At 37.3% G+C, this 19641-nt stretch overlaps 1 long non-coding RNA gene across 1 annotated transcript in view; it reads left to right on the plus strand.

The window, feature by feature from the left end:
- The first annotated feature begins 2670 nt into the window (after positions 1–2670).
- LOC128651922 (uncharacterized) overlaps positions 2671–19641 on the plus strand; it is a 121129-nt gene continuing 104158 nt past the window's right edge. Inside the window, exon 1 of the long non-coding RNA XR_008401218.1 lies at positions 2671–2877. This is a non-coding gene — a long non-coding RNA (uncharacterized LOC128651922). The remainder of the gene's footprint in view (positions 2878–19641) is intronic.

Raw genomic sequence — 19641 nt, forward strand, 5'->3', positions numbered from 1 at the left:
CTTGCGGCATGTAAGTTAAACAAAAATAGTTGAAGTCACCCGTAAAAATCTAATCTGGCTAAAAAATATAAACCGACACGTCAAAACGCCATTCAAAACCCCTAATCCGCCATCCCCTCACATTGCAACTACTAATAAAAAGTTATTAAACCCTAATCCACCATCCCCCCATAATGCAAACCACTATATAAACCTATTAACCCCTAAATCACACCTAATTAACCTAATAACACCTAAACTGCCACAACGCAAACTACCTAATTAAAGTATTAACACCTAAACCGCTAACCCCCAACAACACAAACTATCTAATAAAAAAATTAACCACTAAACCGCCAACCCCCACAAAGCAAAGTATTAAGCTAATAACTAAGCCCCCTAACCTAACAACCCCTATCTTAACCCCAAATCAAATACAATTACATATAAAAAAATACTAACTAGATTAAAAAATAATAAACAATTACAAAAATCAAAAAAACTAAATTACTAAAAAAACTAACATTTCACAAAATAAAAAACCTACCTTTACACAAAATAAAAAACATAAAATTACAAAAAATAAAAAAAATCTAACATTATAAAAAATAACAAACTAAATTATCCAAAATAAAAAAGTTATTCCTAATCTAATACCCCCTTAGAATAAAAAAAAAAACAACCAAATAAAAAATTAAACTAAAAATAAATTACCAATAGCCCTTAAAAGGGCCTTTTGTTTGGCATTGTCCTAAGTTTAAAAGCTCTTTTGCCATAAAAAAATGCAAAGTACCCCCTAACATTACAACCACCACCCCCCAAAATAAAATAGCCTAACTAAAAAACCTTATCTACCCATTGCCCCTAAAAAGGCATTTGTATGGGCATGGCTTTAAAAAGGACATTCAGCTACTTTTCAGCCTAATCTAAAAAAAAACACCCAAAAAAAACCTAACACTAATCACAAAATAGGTACTCACCATTGCTGAAGTCTGGCAATCCATATTCTTCCTGGCGGCGAAAGGTCTTAATCCAGACGGCTCGATCTTGATCATTCATGGGTCCATCTTCTATCTTCTTGGCGGAGGCGCGGAGCCTTTAGGATGCAAGCAGCTCTCATCCTATTGGCTGATTTGAACTTTTCAGCTAATAGGAATGCAAGGGTACCCAAATAAAAAAGGTTTGAAGAGGACCTCCGTAACGCTGATGACCGCAATCGCTGACTGGTCTGGATCTGTGTCTCTGACGACCGATCCATGCCTCCGACGACTGCTTTGCGCCTCTGCCAAGAAGATAGAAGATGGAGCTGATGGGCTGAAAAAGAGCTAAATGCCCTTTCAAGGGCAATGCCCATACAAATGCCCTTTTAGGGGAAATGGGTAGATTAGGTTTTTTATTTAGTTAGTTTATTTTTTATTTTTGGGGGCTGGGGGGTTTTAATGTTAGGGGGTACTTTGTATTTTTTTGGCAAAAGAGCTGTTAAACTTAGGACAATGTCCTACAAAGGCCCTTTTTTTAAATATTGGGTATTAGATTAGAAATAACTTTTTTTTATTTTGGATAATTTCGATTGTTATTTTCTGTAATGTTAGGTTTTTACTATTTTTTGTAATCTTAGATTTTTTTTTTATAGATTTTTTTGGAATGTTAGTTTTTTTTATTTTGTGTAATTTTATTAAACTTTGTATTTGTAATTTTTAATTAATTTTTAACATAGTTAGTATTTTTTATTTTATGTAAGTGTATTTTAATTGGGGTTAAGGTAGAGGGTGTTAGGTTAGGGGGCTTAGTTATTTGATTATTACTTTGCATTGTGGGGGGTTAGCGGTTTAGGGCTTAATAGTTTTATTAGATAGTTTGAGTTGTGGAGGGTTGATGGATTAGGTCTTAATAACTTTAATTAGACATTGCAATGTGGGGTATGGCGGTTTAGTGGTTAATACATTTTAATTTTTAATATTCATTGTGATGTGGGGGATGGCAGATTATGGGTTAATAACTTTTATTAGCAATTGTGATGTGGGGGGATTGCAGTTTAAGGGTTGATATTGCGCATGTGTTAGGTGTTTGTTAAGGCATCGAGGGAGTTACAGTACTTTTATACTTAGCTCAACGCTTGCTGCGCCTGCCTATATGTGGCGAGGTGAAGATTGAGTAAAAATATCTATAATATATTGCACTGAATTTGTGATACTGACTTTCAACACCAGTTCTATGTTTGTTTATGTCAGTAAAACTGTGGCCAACGCGTAACTTGTTTGCTCGATTTGACTAAAAATTAGCAACGCCGGGTGTTTTGCGACCGTCACCAAATATGTGATCAGTCCCTAAGTTTTTAAAAGTTCTTTTTATCAGTATCTGTGCATATTATTCTTTATAGTAGTGTCTATTACATGCAATTAAATTAAAATTGGTTTATACTGCCCCTTTAAGCATTTGGGATAATTACCCATGTCTTCACTGTTCTCATTGGTTGCTCGATTAAACAGTGTAGTACATAATAAACTATGTAATTAACCTTTTTTTTTTTTGCAGGGATTAAATGCATAGTTATGTAATAGAAATAGTAAAATAATAACGCAAACTAACGCATTGTAGAATTTGATTTATATACTTTTATGTCCCTTAAAAAAAAGAAAGAAAGAATGAGGAAATAAATAGCATTTTCTACAAGTCAAGACAAGTCATGTTGCTCCTTCCTGAAAACTGAAACCCATGTCTGATTGACATGGGGATATTAATACGTTGGACACAGGAATTGAAAGTTCACTGGAACTGTTTGCAGAATTCTTCCTGTTGCTTACCAAAATCTTCAGAAATTGTAGATCTCTTTAAATCTTACAAGAAGTCTGATGTATGTAGACATTTTGTATTCAAGGGATTAAAAACAAAGCCACAGTAAGTACATTTGAAAACAGACAATTTAGTTATGCCTGTAATGCTTTCTTAATGAAAAAATTATTTTGCCTTTGTAAAATAGATTAACTATTTTAGCAATATCAAGAAATTTAAATGTGTTACAGAACTGAAGAAGGGGGAAGACTTCAGATTTTATAGTTGGATATACAGAAAACAATATTATTTTAATTATGTGCAAAAATAATAGTCAACTTTTTGAATAAGTTGACTTGAAAGAGAAGGAGATTCCTTGGAGAAGGAGATACCATTGTCAATGCCTTACCTTTTTCTTAATGTATTTGTTTAAGTTATTAATTAAAGGGACAGTGAAGTAAACATTATACTTTCAGAATTCAAATAGAACATGGAATTTTAAACAACTTTTCAATTAACTTTTAGTATCAAATGTGATTTTTTCTTTTGTCCTCGTTAAAGTGGAAACCTAGTAAGGGTGAGAGGAGCTTAGGAGCGTGCATGTGTCTTTGGCATTCTATAGCAGCAGTGTTTGCAACAATGTTTGCAACATTACTAGAAAAATTGTTGAAAACACTGCTGCCAGGTGGCTAAATACACATGCATGCTCCTGAGCTCACCTAGGATTATTCTTTAAAGGGACAGTCAAGTGAAAATTAAACTTTCATGATTCAGATAATGCATGCAATTTTAAAAAGCTTTTTTTAAAATTTACCTTTATCATCAAATTTGATTAGTTCTCTTGGTATTCTTTGTTGAAAACTAAACCTAGGTAGACTCATAGGCCACTATTTATCAAAGTCTGGCGGAGCTGATCCGACAGTGCGGATCAGGTCCGCCAGACCTCGTTGAATATGGAGATCAATACGCTCTCCGTATTCAGCATTGCACCAGCAGCTCACAAGAGCTGCTGGTGCAACGCCGCCCCCTGCAGAATCGCAGCCAATTGGCCGCCAGCAGGGGGGTGTCAATCAACCCGATCGTACTCGATCGGGTTGAATTTGCGGCGATGTCTGTCCGCCTGCTCAGAGCAGGCGGACAGGGTTATGGAGCAGTGCTCTTTGTGACCGCTGCTTCATAACTGGTGTTTCTGGCGAGTCTGCAGGCTCGCTAGAAACACGGGACCTCAAGCTCTATCCGGAGCTTGATAGAGAGGCCCCATAAACTGATGTCTAAGCTGTTTAAGGCCACCTCTTATGTCAGTGCATTTTTACTGATTGGCTAAAATACAAGTCTGTCAAAAGAACTGAAATAAAGGGCAGTCAGCAGAGGTTTAGATACAAGCTAATCACAGAAGTAAAAAGTGTATTAATATAACAGTGTTGGTTACGCAAAACTGGGTAATGGGTATTAAAGGGATTATCCATCTTTTAAACAATAACAATTTTTAAATAGACTGTCCCTTTAGCAAATGATTCCAAGAGAACTAAGCAAAATTGATAATAGAAGTAAACTGGAAAGTTATTTACCCTCTTAACAATGAATAGTATTTAATCTATATGACACACATGAACAAGCAGTGTCTAACTGTCAAAAACTTTAAGAGGCAGTTTAACAGCTTAGATATTAGCATATGATCCTACCTAGGTTTATCTTTCCACAAAGAATACCAAGCTAGAAAAGCAAATTTGATGATAAAAGTAAATTGGAAAGTTGTTTAAAATTGCATTTCCTATCTGAATCATGACAGTTTTATTTTGACTAGATTGTCCCTTTAAGCCAGCATTCTACCCAGTCCACAGTTTTCGAGTCTAAACCAAGGAGACACAGTTTGTGAATTAGTTTGTTGTTTGTCCCACACAACAAACTAATTCACAAACTTTATGTCATTGGTCTAGAACTGGGTAGAATGCTGGCTTAAAGGGACAATCTAGTCAAAATAAAACTTTCTTGATCCGTCCCTATGTCAAATGCTTTGCTGAAATCTAGATATGCTACATTAGCTGCTCCGTCCTTGTCTAATACTTTTGTTATATAATCACATATACTTACAAAATCAAATAAGCCAATTGCATACATATAAATATTTAGATATGTTTGTATGTATCTCTATGTTAAAGCCCTTTACATGCTTTTTTTCCCAACATCTGAGACCTTATATCTTTGAGCCCTTATAACATTTTTTGCAATATGTTTTTAAATAATTTTTATTAGTGTTATTATGAGTGTAACTGTACTTTTAAATGTATTTTTTATGTGTTTTTGCCACTTTTTTGTCTTGCCTAACAGTTAACTAGAGCTCTGAAGTGTTAAATTAAATTGCGCTCAAGTGAACCCGTCTACTTTCAACTCATAATATACGTGCTACCTTCAACACGCACAAAGAGACGCAATATACCACGTATGGCTTCCACAAATAAGCTAATTAGGTCTGCTTTGCCTTAAGTATCAGCCTATTCCAGTGGGTTGTGATTTCAATTAGCAGACATATCTATTTCATATACAAAAACATACATAAAGGAACAATTGATTTAGTAGTGTGAAGTAGTGAGAAGTGTCCCCATGATCATGTGATCACTGTGACAGCAATTTTTTTTTATTTGTAAGTTGCCCTCAGCAACAAAAATTAAAAGTGTCAAAATGTCCCTACATAAATAGCAAATGTTAGCATTAAACTAATAATTCAATCTTTGTAGAATTTGGCTTAAATTTGCTGTAAATTACCTGTACACCTAGACATATGAGGTATTCCTACAATCAGGACAAAATAATGGGCTCCATTTACCAAGTAGTGATTTTTGCTCATCTGAAACAATAGTTAAGTAGTAGCTGCTGCTGCTTAGCCTGTTAGGTGGTGGATTGAAAATCATCCCCATCCAATCGTTATGATTGACAGGCCCTGCTTACAGCCAATTGGCCACCAGCAAGTGGGGGGGCATTTCACAAGCATTGCTTGTGCAATGTTACATGTGGACATTCTATGCCGTCCGCTAGCATTGAGGTCCAGCGCTTATTATTCGCTACCATGAATCATGTCCGCATGACCTATTATACATGGAGCCCATTTAATCTGTTTTAGGGTATTTTTCTTTAGCTACACTGGTTGTGTAAAAATGATTATAAAAAAATAAACAAAACATATTTAAAATGTTTTGACCATTTTTCAGTATTAAATTCTTATATATTATTATTTTATGAACTCTTATAGGATATCACAAGAAAGCCCTGTCTGTCTGTTAATTTTTTTTTTTATAATATGTAGGGTTGTGCTTAACAAGAAAGCCAAAACCAGACCAAAAATGCCTCTATCATTTAAGCATAAAAACTGAGAAGGACCTTCATCCTTAAGGAGTTAAAATGTCTTACTCTATCCAATCAATTAATTTAACTTGAGTTTAATTTTGACTGTGATATGTGTGTGTGTGTGTCTGAATTCTGATATCGCAAAACTTGACAATGTATGCATGATCCTACCACTCATTTAGTTTAGAAACATGTATTTAAAAAAAAATCAAACATGAAATAATTGCAAAACAAATCATCAAATTATTATTTTATGAACTCTTATAGGATATCACAAGAAAGCCCTGTCTGTCTGTTAATTTTTTTTTTTATAATATGTAGGGTTGTGCTTAACAAGAAAGCCAAAACCAGACCAAAAATGCCTCTATCATTTAAGCATAAAAACTGAGAAGGACCTTCATCCTTAAGGAGTTAAAATGTCTTACTCTATCCAATCAATTAATTTAACTTGAGTTTAATTTTGACTGTGATATGTGTGTGTGTGTGTCTGAATTCTGATAAGGTTTCACAAAACACAAATGTTTATACCCACACAGTTATCTCCTTGATTTGGATATCTACAAATAGGTATTTGCTCAGATAAACAATCACCCCTGATCACTGACCCCAAAAAACAAACTAACGGCTAGATTTAGAGTTTTGTCGGTAAGGACCCGCGTAGCTAACGCTGGCTTTTTTCTGGCCGCACCATAAAAATAACTCTGGTATTGAGAGTCCACAGAATGTCAGCGTTAGGCTCCAAAAAAGGAGCGTAGAGCATATTTAACGCAACTGCAACTCTCGATACCAGAGTTGCTTACGGACGCGGCCAGCCTCAAAAACGTGCTCGTGCACGATTCCCCCATAGGAAACAATGGGGCTGTTTGAGCTGAAAAAAAACCTAACACCTGCAAAAAAGCTGCATTCAGCTCCTAACGCAGCCCCATTGTTTGCTATGTGGAAACACTTCCTACGTCTGCACCTAACACTTTAACATGTACCCCGAGTCTAAACACCCCTAACCTTACACTTATTAACCCCTAATCTGCCGCCCCCGCTATCGCTGACCCCTGCATATTATTATTAACCCCTAATCTGCCGCTCCGTAAACCGCCGCTACTTACATTATCCCTATGTACCCCTAATCTGCTGCCCTAACATCGCCGACCCCTATATTATATTTATTAACCCCTAATCTGCCCCCCACAACGTCGCCTCCACCTGCCTCCACTTATTAACCCCTAATCTGCCGACCGGACCGCACCGCTATTATTATAAAGTTATTAACCCCTAATCTGCCTCACTAACCCTATAATAAATAGTATTAACCCCTAATCTGCCCTCCCTAACATCGCCGACACCTAACTTCAATTATTAACCCCTAATCTGCCGACTGGAGCTCACCGCTATTCTAATAAATGTATTAACCCCTAAAGCTAAGTCTAACCCTAACACTAACACCCCCCTAAATTAAATATAATTTTAATCTAACGAAATTAATTAACTCTTATTAAATAAATTATTCCTATTTAAAGATAAATACTTACCTGTAAAATAAATCCTAATATAGCTACAATATAAATTATAATTATATTATAGCTATTTTAGGATTAATATTTATTTTACAGGTAACTTTGTATTTATTTTAACCAGGTACAATAGCTATTAAATAGTTAAGAACTATTTAATAGCTAAAATAGTTAAAATAATTACAAAATTACCTGTAAAATAAATCCTAACCTAAGTTACAATTAAACCTAACACTACACTATCAATAAATTAATTAAATAAAATACCTATAATTATCTACAATTAAACCTAACACTACACTATCAATAAATACATTAAATACAATACCTACAAATAACTACAATGAAATAAACTATCTAAAGTACAAAAAATAAAAAAGAACTAAGTTACAAAAAATAAAAAAATATTTACAAACATAAGAAAAATATTACAACAATTTTAAACTAATTACACCTACTCTAAGCCCCCTAATAAAATAACAAAGCCCCCCAAAATAAAAAATTCCCTACCCTATTCTAAATTACTAAAGTTCAAAGCTCTTTTACCTTACCAGCCCTGAACAGGGCCCTTTGCGGGGCATGCCCCAAGAAGTTCAGCTCTTTTGCCTGTAAAAAAAAACATACAATACCCCCCCCAACATTACAACCCACATACCCCTAATCTAACCCAAAACCCCCTTAAATAAACCTAACACTAAGCCCCTGAAGATCTTCCTACCTTATCTTCACCATACCAGGTTCACCGATCGATCCAGAAGAGCTCCTCCGATGTCCTGATCCAAGCCCAAGCGGGGGGCTGAAGAGGTCCATGATCCGGCTGAAGTCATCATCCAAGCGGGAGCTGAAGAGGTCCATGATCCGGCTGAAGTCTTCATCCAAGCGGGAGCTGAAGAGGTCCATGATCCGGATGAAGTCTTCTATCAACGGCATCTTCAATCTTCTTTCTTTGGGAGCCATCATCTTCCATCTGACGCGGAACATCCTCTTCTCCCGACGCCTACTAGCCGAATGACGGTTCCTTTAAATGACGTCATCCAAGATGGCGTCCCTCGAATTCCGATTGGCTGATAGGATTCTATCAGCCAATCGGAATTAAGGTAGGAATATTCTGATTGGCTGATGGAATCAGCCAATCAGAATCAAGTTCAATCCGATTGGCTGATGTGGGTGGTGGGTTGTAATGTGGTGGGTTGTAATGTTGGGGGGGGGGTATTGTATGCAAAAGAGCTGAACTTCTTGGGGCATGCCCCGCAAAGGGCCCGGTTCAGGGCTGGTAAGGTAAAAGAGCTTTGAACTTTAGTAATCTAGAATAGGGTAGGGCATTTTTTTATTTTGGGGGGCTTTGTTATTTTATTAGGGGGCTTAGAGTAGGTGTTTATTTCATTGTAGTTATTTGTATGTATTGTATTTAATTTATTTATTGATAGTGTAGTGTTAGGTTTAATTGTAGGTAATTGTAGGTATTTTATTTAATTAATTTATTGATAGTGTAGTGTTAGGTTTAATTGTAACTTAGGTTAGGATTTATTTTACAGGTAAATTTGTAATTATTTTAACTATTTTAGCTATTGTACCTGGTTAAAATAAATACAAAAGTTACCTGTAAAATAAATATTAATCCTAAAATAGCTATAATATAATTATAATTTATATTGTAGCTATATTAGGATTTATTTTACAGGTAAGTATTTATCTTTAAATAGGAATAATTTATTTAATAAGAGTTAAATAATTTCGTTAGATTAAAATAATATATAACTTAGGGGGGTGTTAGTGTTAGGGTTAGACTTAGCTTTAGGGGTTAATACATTTATTAGAATAGCGGTGAGCTCCAGTCGGCAGATTAGGGGTTAATAATTGAAGTTAGGTGTCGGCGATGTTAGGGAGGGCAGATTAGGGGTTAATACTATTTATTATAGGGTTAGTGAGGCGGATTAGGGGTTAATAACTTTATAATAATAGCGGTGCGGTCCGCTCGGCAGATTAGGGGTTAATAAGTGTAGGCAGGTGGAGGCGACGTTGAGGGGGGCAGATTAGGGGTTAATAAATATAATATAGGGGTCGGCGGTGTTAGGGGCAGCAGATTAGGGGTACATAAGTATAACGTAGGTGGCGGCGCTTTGCGGTCGGCAGATTAGGCTTTAATTATTGTAGGTAGCTGGCTGCGACGTTGTGGGGGGCAGGTTAGGGGTTAATAAATATAATATAGGGGTCGGCGGTGTTAGGGGCAGCAGATTAGGGGTACATAAGTATAACGTAGGTGGCGGTCGGCAGATTAGGGGTTAAAAAAATTTAATCGAGTGGCGGCGATGTGGGGGGACCTCGGTTTAGGGGTACATAGGTAGTTTATGGGTGTTAGTGTACTTTAGAGTACAGTAGTTAAGAGCTTTATGAACCGGCGTTAGCCCAGAAAGCTTTTAACTACTGACTTTTTTCTGCGGCTGGAGTTTTGTCGTTAGAATTCTAACGCTCACTTCAGACACGACTCTAAATACCGGAGTTAGAAAAATCCCATTGAAAAGATAGGATACGCAATTGACGTAAGGGGATCTGCGGTATGGAAAAGTCGCGGCTGAAAAGTGAGCGTTAGACCCTTTTTTGAGTGACTCCAAATACCGGAGGTAGCCTAAAACCAGCGTTAGGAGCCTCTAACGCTGGTTTTCACGGCTACCGCCAAACTCCAAATTTAGGCCTAAATAACCCCCCAACTAAACAAATCAGAATGAGCTTGCTGTCAGGTTATTATAATTATGGCGATCACATAATAATGCTAATCCTTCCTCCTCTTTTTATGGTATCTTTTCATGATAAGGGGGACTAGTGCTGTGAGTTTTTTTATTGCTATTACAATCACCTTATAGCTGGACAGAACAGGACCTCTCATTTGATAGTAAGAGGTATCATATCTAGGGTGACCATATTGCCGCTTTAAAAAGGGTCACATATGAAAAACACATATGTCAGGGTTCTTTTCAGGCTGTTAAAATAAATGTTTTGTATAAGAATCCTGACATATGCATTTTTCATATGTGTCCCTTTTTAAAGCGGCAATATGGTCAGCCTAATCATATCCCTCATTGTAGGAGTGACAATAGAGCTAACCATTACAATTATTTTTGCTACTTATTCATACTGTTTAATTAGGTGATCATTGTTGCCATAGTAATCATCATTTGGGTAGTAGTTATATGGATGCAAAAGACCTAGATCCCCTAACTTGAAATCTACTCTTTGTAACTTCTACTGCAGTAAAGTTCATACCAAATTATAAAATGTGTTGGTATATACAGAATATGCAGCACAAGTAAATTGACTAGTCAGGTTATTGAGTTCACAGCATACAAGGCCATTTGCATAAAGATGAACCTAGAACTATGTGATCTACTCTGTAATATTAATTTCAGGGTGAAAAATGTAATTGGTATTTACTCACAAATGTATCCCCTATACAAAGGCAGCATACAGTACAATTTAAAACAGCAACCCTAAAAAAAGGAAGTTGTGTGTGCTTTGTTACTGTTGCCTGGCAAGTAATTGTCCAGAAATGTGATATAAATATCCTCTGCAACATAAGCATTATATGATTTTATATTTATAGAACAAGTATTTTTAACCACTGATTAATCACATACAGTAGGTCCAGATTCTCTGAATTTCTCTCATCAGGCAAGATTACGTCAATCTTGCTAAGGGTGCATAACATACATTTCCATATGCGAAAGAGAGACACGTTAGTGCTCAATAAAATTGGCCGTGTAAAAATTGCTTTTAAGTACAATATAAAATTGTAATCAAAGTCCACATTAAAAGTTATATTAATAATAATACTCATTACTAATTATGTTAAATTATGCACCAAAATTCATATTTAAAGTATGTGGGAAAAAGTTGTATTTAATGTAAGCATTAAAAATCATATTTAACCCTTTAAGACATATAGAAATATATTCATGACCATGGTTACTTTGCTCAAAATATACCCCTGTGACGTAGATATATGCCTATATGTTTTCCACTGCAGTCTCCGCTCTTGTAATACTGATCGGGTGGCACGTTCAGAATAAGGTCATTAGTGACTAACTAGGAACTCCCTGCCTTACTAATCAGTGTTACTGGTGACTAAACTACAGGGGAAACCTTCTGTTTTGGAGCTCAGCACTGTCTCTCTGAAGGTAAAGTTGAAATTCTTAGTGGGCGCATGCACACATGCCAGTGCCCCTCCCACTTGGCACCACCTATCACACCCCATGTACCCTCTTGAGAGGGGTCAATTCATTTTTTGAAGGGGGAGGTTAATTTAAATAAATAAATAAATAATAAATACATAATATAAAATATAAATACAATTATAGCTATTATTAATAGTTTTTTTTTTAAAACTAAAAGATATGTGAGTATCCCTCTATTACCTCCTCATGTAGGCTGATCACCCCTCTCAGGTGTTGGGTGCAGGTGATCAGCTTTTTACTACAGCACATTAATTTAATATGCTTGACCATGGAAGCCCACTTCCAAGAGCATGTTTAATTAACATGCCTGGGCTGGCACTCTAGGATTAACCACTTACATTGTATGGGTGCGTATCTACGTCCAGTAGTAACTTTCTCTAAGTACCACTGCAATGTAGAAACATGTCCATGTGGTTTTACTAGCATTTCTCTGCTTTTATGGCAAGATAAGAGAAATGCTGCTACCGGGAGACCCTGATAATAATGGTTCCTTGTGCAGTGATACCTGCAATAGGCTGTGTCCACATTTCTAAAAGAAAAGTAACCGTTTCTGTCTATTTCATCATTTGCTCTTAGCATGCAAACTGGCAGAATAGATACATTATATCAGAAAGAGCTTTAAAACGCTTTTAACCCATTAACCCATTGAGACATATACGTTGTGCGTTACTTTGCGTATCGTACCGCACAGCGTATATATAGGTCTGAGCTTCAGATAGCAGTCCAGGCATCTGCCCGAATATGGAACTGGAGCACGATCAGTGCTCAGGTTCCATATGAGAGCAGATGCCAGATCGTTACAGACGGTGACACTGTGTGTGTCACTATCTGTTAATCATTTGCTAATGCCGGCTGGAAGTGTGGGAGGGAATCCGGGAGGCAGGTGGGCAGTCCAGCAGCGGACTCAGCAGAGGGGGGAGGGAGGAGAGAGGGAGTGGTAGGGCCCTACACTGCAGCAAAAATTAAATATAGGGAGAGGTAGGGATGGGGCAACTACACTACAGAAAAAGTTGGGTGGGTGAGGAATCATTAAGTAAGGATACTGGAAGGTGGGGGACCTCTACACTACATAAAATAATAGAATAATAAACTAAAAATAAAAAAAAAGATATAAAATGTTTTTTTATAAGTACTGGCAGACAGCTGCCAGCACCAAAAATGGCAGACAATAGTTAGAGAGCTGTTTGGGGGGGATCGGGAAGGTTGGAGGGTAAGGGGGGATCCCACACTGCAGAAAACAGAAAAAAAAATTAATAAAAAAAAATGCCTTAAATTTTCATATTGACTGTCTGCCAGTACCTAAGATGGGGGTTACCAGTGGAGGGAGGGGAAAAAAGCTGTTTGGGAGAGATCAGGGAATGGGAAGTGTCAGATGGGAGGGGAATCTCTACACAATGGGGCCCATTTATCAAGGGCTGAATGGCCCCTAATGCCCCTGTTTCTGCGTGAGCCTTCAGGCTCACCGGAAACAGCAGTTATGAAGCAGCGGTCTTAAGACTGCTGCTCCTTAACTGGTCAGCTGTCTCTGAGGCTGTGGACATCAATCAGCCTGCCCTATCCTTTACGATCAGGTTGATTGACACCCCCAGCTAGTCGGCCCCGAATCTGCAGGGGGCAGCATTGCACAGGCAGTTCACTAGAACTGCTTGTGCAATGTTAAATGCCTACAGGGTATGCTGTTGGCATTCAGCGATGTCTGGTGGACATCATACGCGTATCATGTACGCCAGACTTTGATAAATCGGCCCCTAAAACTAAACTTAACCTTACAAGATACCTAATTATCACCTTCACTGCCCGGAATAATAGGTTTGTGGTGCGCAGCAGCAATTACCGGCCTTCTAATTACCAAAAAACAATGGCAAAGCCATGTATGCCTGCTATTTCTGAACAAAGGGGATCCAAGAGAAGCTTTAACAATCATTTGTGCCATGATTGCACAATCGTTATGTAAATGATTTCAGTGAGAAAAGTTTGTGAAAAAGTTAATGATTATTTTATTTTTATCGCATTTGTCGGCAAAATGGTGGAATGAAATATACCAAAATGGGCCTAGATCAATATCTTGGTTTGTCTACTTAAAAAATATTTTTAGTTTTGACAGGTAAATAAAAAAAAGGCTCTATTTCTATTTAAATGGAGTGATGTGAAAAAAAAATCTGTGATTCTCTGAAAGTCCTGGTAGTGAAGTGGTTAAAGCGATTAGAGGTCTTTTTATAATCAAAACCAATGACAGACCCATACATGTCTGGTATCCCAGAACCCAGAAGATCATAAAGAATAAAACCATTTGGCTTATGACTGCACAGGTTTTGTGTACATAATTTGAGTAAGAAATGCAAAGTTTGGTATTTTTTTTTTTTTTAAATATGATCGCATTTGGCATACACCTTATGACCGTCTGGTAGCATGCAATGCAAATAAAGGTGCCTACTTTTAAAATATTTATAGTTATTGTTATAGTTAATCAGTTTTGAGAATTTGGGCAGTTATGCCCTACCATATAAGAGATCCCCCATTGTACCATTTAAAATGTAAAATATAGTAGCAAATGCAGACCTTAAAATTGTCAAAACTTTTAACAATTCTATACATGTCAGCTAATTGAGAGGATGTCAGTGAACACATTTTGTGATTTTTTTCTACAGTTGTTTAGTGCAGACTTTTGTGTAATATCATATTAAATCTTGTTACACATTTACTTTTATTTTTTAATATTATTATAATGTCTTAATTCTATAACTAAATAGCTAGCTAAAAACATCATCCACTGAAAGCTAATTTGAGCCAAAAAAAGGCAATATATAGTTATCATAGGTAAAACAAAAAACCAAAAGCTGTTTCTGTTTAATCAACAAAACTGTTAAAAACTGTTAAAAAGTCAACATGATTTTTATTACTGTCTGGCCCAATGCTTTGTTTTGAGTATACTTTAGAACAATGCTTCTTAAACTGGGGATCGAGACACCCTTGGTTTGCTTAAATGTTTTAAGGAGTCCCCACAAGATTTGATAATGTACTGTGCCCAGGTCGACAGGAGAGCATGAGGGATCCCTGGTACAATGGTAGGCTAAGTTCTGATTAGTAATCAAACAACTGCATTGAAGCAATTTAGACAGAAAGGAATAGGAGCTTGCTGGCCTCTGCTAAGAAAGTAACATAATAGATGAGTTTGAAAAAAGACAGAGGTCTCTCAAGTTCAACCTATACAAATCTAATATACTTACAATAAAAGCTCCAGTTAAGGTTAAATTAATCCCATTAAAAAATATGGCTCATTTAACACAAGCAATCATATCCCTGAATTATGTTTCTAGCAAAACATGTATCTAAACCATTTTTTAAATTTATCTAATGTATTGGCATTTACTACCTCCTTTGGTAATGTAATATCTCTTTAAGAGGAGTACCTTCAATCTCCACCCTTCTACTTAGATTTCTACAAAGTGGTGCACCTGTTACTAGTTGGGGCTTGAATATCACACAAGCTGCAGGAGTAACTCGGTTTCTTACTAGAAGGGATTATATTGAATCAGTTGATGTGATATACTTGGATTTTGCCAAGGTATTTGATACAGTGCCACATGAGAGATTAATGCACAAAATTAAGGGACTGGGAATAGCTGAAAATGTTAGCTAATGGATAAATAATGGGATAAAAGACAGGGAGCAACGAGTAGCAGTAAATGGATGATACTCAGATTGGACAAAGGTAACCAGTGGAGTCCCCCAGGGATGAGTACTGGGCCCTGTTTTTTTTAATATTTTTATTATTAATGAGCAAAGGATTAAATAGCAACATCTCTATTTTTGCAGATGATACAAAGTTGTGTAAGGTAATTAGGTCAGGGCAGGATGAACTTGCTTTACAAGGGGATCTACAAAAATTAGAAGACTAAATGGAAAATTAGATTTAATATTGGAAAATGCAAGGTTCTGCATGTTGGACGTAAAAATAAGCAGGCAATTTATTATTTAAATGGGACTAGACTTAGCCAAACAGAGGAAAGGGATTTGGAAATAGTAATAGATAACAAGTTAAAGATGGTTGCACAATGCAGGGCAGCAGCTTCTAAGGCTAATAAGATACAAGCATGTATTAAAAGAGACATTGATGCAAGGGAGGAAAACATAATTCTGTCGCTATATAAATTCCTGGTAAGACCTCATTTTGAGTATGGAGTGCAGTTATGGGGACCAATTTCAAAAAGACATTGCAGACAAAAGCTATGGCAACAAAGCTAATAAGGGGAATGGAGAATTTAAGCTATGAGGAGAGGCTAGCCAAACTGGGTCTGTTTTCTCTAGAAAAAAAGGCACTTGAGAGGTGACATGATTACTTTATATAAATATATTCAAGGCACTTATACAGAGATGGCAGAAGCTCTTTTTATTCCAAGAAAATTGTTTGTGACAAGAGGTCACAATTCAAGGCTGGAGGAAAGTTTTAATCTTCTGTTTTTTTTCACTGTAAGAGCAATAAAATTGTGGAACTCATTACTTGAGGAGGTAGTAAATGCCAATGCCTTAGATACATTTAAAAATGGTTTAGATACATTTCTGGCTAGAAACAGAATTCAGGGATGTGATTGATTGTGTTACTATGTTACATTATATTTCAACAGTTGCCCACTGGTGTTTTATGGGTGGGGCCATAGTGTGTCATGGGCGAAGTCAGATGTGCCATGAGTGGGTTGTGGGAAGGCTGTTGCAGTTCAGTCCCTGGACACTGACAGATTTTCCCTGAGGGGGAAGCTGTGGGTGTGATAGCAAGCATAACTCCCAACCCATGGCAATCACACAACACAACAGAGCGGTGGGAAATGTCAATGAGCATTAGTAGTTGGTACTCAACTGATACTGCTGTATGGGGTTCAGTTTACATTTAAATTGTTTCACATAAATTTAAAATGCTTCAAGAAAAAATAGAAATCTCGCTCTGAACCTGATTTCATCAACTATAAGTTCATTCATCATTCTTACACACCTACCCTTCACTTAGCCAAGCAAACATACTTCTCTTAAAGCTACTCTCTCCTCAAACCTTAAATGACTCTTCTCTTATTTTAGCTATCTCCTCTACCCACCTGCATCATCCCCTTTGTCCACCTTAAGTGCTCAAGACCAGGCAGACTACTTTTTAAACAAAACACATACTATCCAAAGCAACATCCAAATACAAACCTGCAATCTTCCATCTCCACCCCTCCTTATCCCATATGCCCCTCTCTACATCTTCCCCCCAGCCACTGAGAATGAAATCAGTTTCTTACTGTCTTCCTCATGCCTCACTACCTGCTTGCTCAACCATATCCCTTCATATCTAATACCTTCTCTGTTTTCCACCCTCACTCCAGATTTTACTCACATCTTCATCCTATCCCTTTCTGCCAGTTCATTCCTATCTTCTTTCAAACATGCAAATTTAACTCTCTTTCTCAAAAACCCTCCCTTGAACCTAATTCTTATGCAAATTACTGTCCCATGTCGCTGCTTCCACTAATATCAAAACTCCTGGAAAAACTAGTTTAGGAATGCCTAACCCACTTCCTGTCCTCCAACGACTTGCTTGACCCTCTGCAATCTGGCTTGCTTTCCCAACACTCAACTAAAACTGCACTCACCAAGGTTACTAACAATTGTCTTTCTGCAAAAAGTAATGGCCATACTCTATACTTATCTTACTTGACCTCTCAGCTGCCTTCAACACAATTGACTGCCCCCCCCCTTCTTACAGACTCTCAGCTCTCTGTTACACTGCCCTCTCTTGGATCCACTCTTATCTCTCTAACAGGTCCTTTTCTGTATCATTTTCTGGTGATTCATCCTCTTTAATGCCTCTGACAGTTGGAGTACTTCAAGGTTCTGTTCTGGGTCCTTTACTCTTCTCTATTTATACTTATTCAATGGGTAAACATATCAACATCTACAGCTTTAAATATCAACTCTATGCTGATGACACTCAGATCTACTTCTCATCTGCTGTCCTTTCTGATGTTAGCAACTGCTTAGCTGGCATTTATTCCTGGATAGCCTTTCACCACCTAGAGATTAACATGTTCAAGATTGAGCTCACTCTAATCCCCCATCTAGCTCTACTCCAATTTCTGACTTCTCTATCACTGTTGCCAGCATCCCTATATCCCCATTGCCCCAAGTTTGTTGCACTTACACTTGAAAAATCTGTTCTTCATCCCCCCATTGTTTTTTAGCACTGACACCAGTAAGCAACTAATCCACTCCCTGGGAATTTCCCAATTTGACTACTGCAATAACCTACTAACTGGCCTTTCTCTTTCCCACCTCTCCCCTATTTAAATTAATTTAATGTGGGCAGCAGTAAAAGAAAGAATAATCATAATAATAATAAAAAAAATAAGAAACCCTGCAACCCATATCCCAACCCAGACATAAGTATATGGTCCCTTTCTTTTAATCACCCCTCCACTAGCTTACCTACCTCCATCCATGAGCACATGCCAATGCAATCCAACAGGGTCTGACTCTTCTGTTGAAGTGTCAGTGCCAGCACCTTACAGTCATTAAGTTGACTTAATGTGGCTCCTACTAGGCCTTCCCTAAGTAATGCTATTATGCACTGCACTATTAGTTCTCCTGACTGCCACCCACTGCGCTTCATGGCGGTTGTGCCAGACACCGGAAACTACTGTCACCCCCTAATGGAGTCTCTGACAGCAGCCAAGGTGGTAAAATAAATCCATGATTTATATGTTGATGTCAGTTGGAGGTTGTTAAAACATACATTTTTGTGTTTTATGTGTAGCCACTGGGGGAAAAAACAATGTTCTGTTTATTTTACTAGGAACCAAGGGGGTGTTAAAGCACTCTCCTGTATGTGCTATTGACGCACAAAGTTAGTCAAATCAATGCTATGAGGCCTATTTATCAAATGTCTGTCGGACCTGATCCGACAGTTCGGATCAGGTCCGACAGACAACGCTGAATGCGGAGAGCAATACGCTCTCTGTATTCAGCATTGACCCTGCAGACTCACGGCCAATCGGCTGCCAGCAGGGGGGTGTCAATCAACCCGATCGTACTCGATCGGGTTGAATTGTGGTGATCTTTGTCCGCCTCATCAGAGCAGATGGACAGGTTATGGAGCAGTGGTCTTTAGACTTTTTGCTTCATAACTGCTGTTTCTGGCGAGTCTGAAGACTCGCCAGAAACACAGGCAAACAAGCTCCATACGGAGCTTGATAAATGGGCCTCTATGTGTGTGTTGCTGGCAGCCAAAAATGTAAACTTGTTGATGTGTGTGTCACTGGCAGCCAAGCAAATTAAATAATTGCTCAGTTGCGAAAAATGTGTATGTCATCTGATCTTACCTGAAAAACATTTTCAGATGTCAGTTATAAAAGTATAGCGCCTACATATATGCACAAAGCAAACAGCACACTTACGCTGTGTCCCCAGTTATGTCGGCTATTTTTAAAAGAATTTGTTAGGATATGTTAGTTTTTTAGTAATTTTCTTTACAAACCCATATACAATACATTGGCATTAGATTATTGATAATATGGGCTGATGTTTTTCATTATAGTTTCCAAACACTAAAATCATTGTAATGTTCACTCCCCTTTAAGAACTTAAAGGGACATTAAACCCGATTTTTTTCTTTCATGATTTAGAAAGAGCATACAATTTTGAACAACTTTCTAATTTACTTCTATTATCTAATTTGCTTTATTCTCTTGATATTCTTTGCTGAAAAGCATATCTAGATAGGCTCAGTAGCTACTGATTGGTGGCTGCACATAGATGCCTCATGTGATTGGCTCACTCATGTG

Source organism: Bombina bombina, chromosome 3, assembly GCF_027579735.1.
Source record: "Bombina bombina isolate aBomBom1 chromosome 3, aBomBom1.pri, whole genome shotgun sequence".
NCBI classification, from domain to species: domain Eukaryota; kingdom Metazoa; phylum Chordata; class Amphibia; order Anura; family Bombinatoridae; genus Bombina; species Bombina bombina.